The sequence below is a fragment of the Peromyscus californicus genome, unplaced genomic scaffold (genome assembly GCF_007827085.1).
Source record: "Peromyscus californicus insignis strain IS unplaced genomic scaffold, ASM782708v3 Scaffold_9__1_contigs__length_137607984, whole genome shotgun sequence".
NCBI classification, from domain to species: domain Eukaryota; kingdom Metazoa; phylum Chordata; class Mammalia; order Rodentia; family Cricetidae; genus Peromyscus; species Peromyscus californicus.
In genome coordinates, this window is record NW_026294617.1 from 106,734,949 (window position 1) to 106,740,948 (window position 6,000).

Here is a 6,000-nt window from a genome sequence, read left to right on the forward strand (position 1 = left end):
AAGGAATCAGTGTCAACTTGATGCAAGTGAGAAAAAAAGAAAGTCAAGAGAATGTTGATGCAAAATCCGAAGCTCCCTCTCCAAAGGGCAATGAGAAATCATTTACTCTGGAAGCATATTTGGGTGACCCTGGCCTGGGAACAGATATTCAGGTCTCCCCAAATGCAACATTTCAACACGGAGGCAGTGTCATGGAGCTTTTATAGTAGTAGAGCAAAGAAAGTTATAATCAAGGCAATTTGAAAATACAGTGGCAGAAAGATTAAATGGGCAATTACAATGGGCAGAGGAATCTCCACTCTAGGCTGTCAACTCCACTTGCTATCTGATGGTGTTCTTTGTGTGTGTGTGTGTGTGTGTGTGTGTGTGTGTGTGTGTGTGTGTGTGTGTGGTTTTTTGAGACAGGGTTTCTCTGTGTAGTTTTGTTGCCTGTCCTGGATCTCGCTCTGTAGACCAGGCTGACCTCGAACTCACAGAGATCTGCCTGCTTCTGCCTCGCAAGGGCTGGAATTAAAGGCGTGTGCCACCACCGCCTGGCTATCTGATGGCATTCTTGACCCTTCCCTTGGTAGAGAATTGGATTTTGTTAAGTTACTACATTCCAAGGGTTTTTATCTGTTTACTGGGATGTTAGGTCTGATACAGAGGTGAGCAAGGAGTAGCTGCTTGTGGGGCTAAAGATGGTCAAGAAGAAAATGTGACTGGTTTATCAGCTCAGTAACATTCCAAACTCCGCACTCATTGAAGATTTTATCAGTCGCTCAACCTATGAAGATAGCTTCTTTCCAGGAATTACTGTTTACAAGACCAAAGGCATTGTGATTCTTACTCATGTCCTCGAGAAATTTCCAAAATTTCCTTAAGAGGGTTGGTTTCTTTCTTTGGGGCACTCTGTCTTTTGCATGCTTCTGTGTACCAATTAAAATGGTGTATCTGGGCCGGGCGGTGGTGGCACACGCCTTTAATCCCAGCACTTGGGAGGCAGAGCCAGGCGGATCTCTGTGAGTTCGAGGCCAGCCTGGGCTACCAAGTGAGTTCCAGGAAAGGCGCAAAGCTACACAGGGAAACCCTGTCTCGAAAAACCAAAAAAAAAAAAAAAAAAAAAAAAAAAAAAAAGGTATATCTGGGGCTGTGAGATCGCAGCAGGTAAAGCGTTTGCTGTGCAAGCGTCAGAGTTCAGACTCTCTGCATCCACAGACAAAGGCTGGAATCTCAGCACTAGTGGGAAGGGAGAATGTCATTAAGTTTGAGGCCAGCCTGGTCTGCAGAGCAAGTCTGTGTCTAAGGAAGTGGGGGGGGGCACTCGGGACCTTCACACAACCCTTTCCCCTGCGCTGCGTGCTCAGAAATGAACAGTTTCCTCTAGAACAAAACATCTACTCTGTGGCCACCACAGCTCTACGTCTTCTCCAGTAAGCTGACACCTGTTTGTCTAGAATGACACAGATTCTGGGCCCTTGATTTCTGAACATAAAATGAAAAGGACGCCTCACAAGAGTGCAGGCTTGCCGTTCAGAACTTGACTGTGGTAGAGGAGAATCAGGAATCCTACAGCCTCGGCTGCATAGAAAGTTTGAGGCTAGCCTAGGCTACTTAAGACCCTGTCTCAACAACAGAATGAACAGGATGGGCATGGAAGAATCTTCAGTTAAGTAGACTCTGGCAAACTCATTTTACTCTCTCCTAAAATTTTATCATATTGGAGGTCTCTGATAAGACCCAGCATATTCTCATCAAACAGCTAGTTAGAGTTTCAGATCTGACCAAGTCAAAAGTATTTGGATGCAAAATAAGGAACTTGTAGCCATGCGGTGGTGGCGCATGCCTTTAATCCCAGCACTCGGGAAGCAGAGGCAAGGCGGATCTCTGTGAGTTCGAGGCTGGTCTACAACGGGAGATCCAGGACAGCTCCAAAACTACACAGAGAAACCCTGTTTCAAAAAAAGTAAAATAAATAAATAAAGGAACTCATAATCTTCCCCTGAGTTCCAGAAGCAGCAGAGAGAATGTATCACAATAAGCTCAGAGAAAGGTGGCCTCTGCTTCCCTGTGGCTCCTCATGCTGTCCATACACATCCTGCTTTTCTATACCACACCGTTTAAAGAACGTCTATTAAGGTACAGTGAAATTTTAAAGGGTTAATCTAAGTGAGGAACAACTCATGCATAAGAGGAACACCAGACAAAAAGAGGTTTAACATGTTGACGCCAAAGCATCAGAGGTGGGTCTTTCCAAGGAGATTATGAAAGTCAAATAACTACATTTAGCTGGGTGTGGTGGCGCCCATCAGCGCTCTGGAGGCAGAAGCAAGAGAACTGTGACAAGTTCAAGGCCGGCCGGGTATACTTAGTGAGATCCGGGTCTGCCTGGGTGACGTAGTGAGACTCTCTCTCAGGAAGCGGGTGGAGGTGGATTATTAGCTGGATTGCAGTAGGCTGTGTGAGCCAGCTTTCCATTGTTGTGGCAAACACCCAGCAAGCTCAATTTGCATGACTGATCACACAGTGGGCTGCCTCCAGGAGCTCTGTCTTCTCAGAGTCAAGCAACCACGAACTGAAAACACTACACCAGGCTCCTCTCTCTCTCTCTCTCTCTCTCTCTCTCTCTCTCTCTCTCTCTCTCTCTCTCTCCCTCCCTCCCCCCCTTCTCTCTGAACATTTTGTTTTGTTTTTGTTTTAGGTTTGGGGTTTTGTTGTTGTTGTTTGGTTGGTTGGTCTTTAAACGGAAGATTCATGTTGCTTAGAGCAACTTGGCTAAAAGAAGCTCCTCATCCAGGGGAAGATTCAGCACTTGGGAAGGTGGGAGTTGGAGAGTGGGGAGTTCAATGCCAGCTTTGGCTAAATAATGAGTTCAAAATTAGCCTAGGTTACATGAGGCCCCCCCCTAATTAATTAATTAATATAATTTAACTAAAAAATAATTTGAAAAGTGTAAGCGGAGGCTTCATGGTCTCGTATAAACATCTAAAGCACTGGTATTGTATATGGAAATTTCCATTAGCTTCCAGACAAGGATAAATGTGCATGTCTTACAGAGTATTGAATGAAAGGAGAGTTAGCCAGCAAGCCCCATGTTGCACTTTTAATAAACAAAACAAAGCAAAAGCCAGAAGGAAAACAGCCCGCCCTCATCCGGTGCTGTTTTGCTCACTGTCCAAGGTGTGTCTTCTTTGTCACAACTGTCTTTGGTACTCGTGATTCCTCTGGACTAATCCTCTTCCTGGCAACTCTCCAACCATTTGTGACTGTCCATCATGACAGCCAATGTCTACAAGCTGGGGCCATGTTCTTCACAGGCATTCTAAACTGTGGCCTAACGAACTTGAACTCCGGGCCCCACGTACTCTTGAATGACCAAAATACAGAATGGTTGGTGTCAGGGGTACAAGCGCAGACACACGGCACCAGCATCGGCAGACGCAGCCGGCACTGTGCCCTGTTCTGACCTTCTCAAGGCCTGATGCAGGGAGCAGACTCCGGCAGTAGCTCATTTCAAAACGTGTCCGTGCATGGAGCATCAGTGATTGTGCTCTTCCTAACTACACAGAGCCATGCAGTCCCCAGATGTCTGCATCCCCGGCCGTCTGCTGCATGGATGGACAAGACTTGCTATGCCTTCCAACTCGGCATTGAACTCCTGTGGTAGTTCAGAGTTAGGTTTAGATCGCCTTAACCATCAGAGGGCAGCTCAGTCCCACACTGTTTCTTGCTGGGAAAACCTTTTTCCACCTTGGTCTGGGCATTTTTTTTTTCCTGTCATGAAGGATTTTTTAATTAAGAGGCCTGCCCTTCCCTAAACAGAAAGGGAGGAGGAGTGGATTGGAGAATGGGAACAGAGGGGTTGGAGGGAGGGGGGAGGGGCCAGGAGGAGAGGAGGGAGGGGAAACTGCAGCCCAAATGTAAAATAAATAAAAAAAATAAATTTTAAAAAAATGTTTCATTTTGTACGCTATGCTTTTAAAACCCCATAGCTACTGCCATGAATATCATGCCTCTCTCTCCAAAAGCCTCAGTCAATACCGTCTTATCCTCTGTCAGGCACAGCTCTGCCTTAGGGACCCATCACATATGACCATAAGCTTTCACGGTGGATCATAATGAGCTATAACTTCAGCGGTTAGAGCACAACTCTTTCCTTGTGTTTCTCTAGGGCTTTTCCCGCTCTCTCTTGTGAAGTGAACTGCACAAAGTCATCCCCTGTGCTCTTTTCCTGGAAGTCCACCACCATGTCACCCTATTTGGCACAAATTTCACAGAGTTGTCACTGGTCCCGTCGGGACTATTTGGATGGGTAGATTTCAACAGGCAATCTCTTATAATGCTGTTTTCCTTAATACTTCAAGATGTCTGTCTCCTGTGGTTGCTCCATGGTTTTCACAGGGTTAATTTGACTTCCTCTTCTAACTCATGTTCAACATAAGCCTTGCCACTCAAACCGCCTTTTCTAGTATAGACGAAACGAATACCTTGGGCCCCATTTTGAATTTTGCAATCAGAATAAACAAACAAAAGATATATTGTACAGGGTCAGCAAGATGTCTGAGTAAATAAAGACACTTGTTGACAAACCTGGGACCTCAGTTCAGTTGCCAAGATCTACATGGACAAGAGAACAACTCCCATGAGTTGTCCCCTGACCTTCGTACATGCACCATGGCACACTTGTACACACAGACACACACACACACACACACACACACACTAACATGTAATTTAAAATAGGCTGCTCTTCATCAGCCAAGCAAGACAAGACAGCCTCTAAATTGTCACCCCAAATCCTCTTCTGCCCTAGGGGCCTGTCCAAATCATGTCTTTGAGGATCCCGGCATCAAAGACGACTGCACACATGCCGTGGTGTGGCTAAGAAGAAGATTCCAGTCTTTGCTCTTTTCCTCCTTCTCTGAACACGGCCCTAAGGAATTACTTGCATGGTGAATGCACTGGATTAGGCGATGTAAGTCATCTAACAGTGGTTTAGAGTACGGGAAGATGTGAACAGGTTCTATGGAAATCTGATGGCCTTCCATCTACGGAGCTTGAATATCTACAGGTTTTAGTACCCGTGAAGAGCACTGGCCAGTCTCTCAGAGGACCCAGATCCAGTTCTCAGGACCCAGGTGGCAGCTCACAAGCATCTATAAGTGCGGTACCAGGGGATCCAACAACCTCTTCTGGCCTCTTCAGGCACCAGGCATGTACATGGTACACAGACATACATGAAGGCAAAACACCATACACAAAACAATTTAAAATTAAAAAAGTTACCAAGTATAGTGGTTCATGTCTGTAGTCCCAGCACTGAATGGTTGAGGGAGTAAGGCTGGGAATTTGACAGCATCCTGGGAGACATAGGAAACCTCGTCTCAAGAAACAAAGTTAAAAGCAATGTCATAAGAGAATGTGGTGGTCACTCAAAAGCCTAGTTCCGCCTCAGGGTTTTCATAATCATGAACACGTCTTCCTCACTCAACAGTTCTGCCTCAGTCCCTGGGTCAAAGCTTTTTACTTTGATAGCTTCTGACAGGGAGCTGTCAAGGTCAAGAGAAAGAGTTTGCCTTTACCCTTGAGCATTCAGGGCCTCTGCAAAAGACAGTCAAGTGAATGAAGGGTTTGTGTTTGGTGAGGACGTATTCTGATGCACTTCCCCTGTATATATTCAACACAAGAAGTTGTTCTTGAGTACAAGAATTCTTTGTGATGTATGTGAGCCTAAAGAACACAGTTGATAACATTCTTTAGATAGGTAATATTCTTTTGATAGATGCCCAGTTCTGATATTAAGATCTTAGCTCCCAAGCCGGGCAGTGGTGGTGCACACCTTTAATCCTAGCACTTGGGAGGCAGAGGCAGGTGTATCTCTGTGAGTTCAAGGCCAGCCTGGGCTACAGAGCGAGTTCCAGGACAGGCTCCAAAGCTACACAGAGAAATCCTGTCTCAGAAAAAAACAAAAAACAAAAAAACTTAGCTCCCCTGCTAGACAATGGGCCACTACCACTCAAA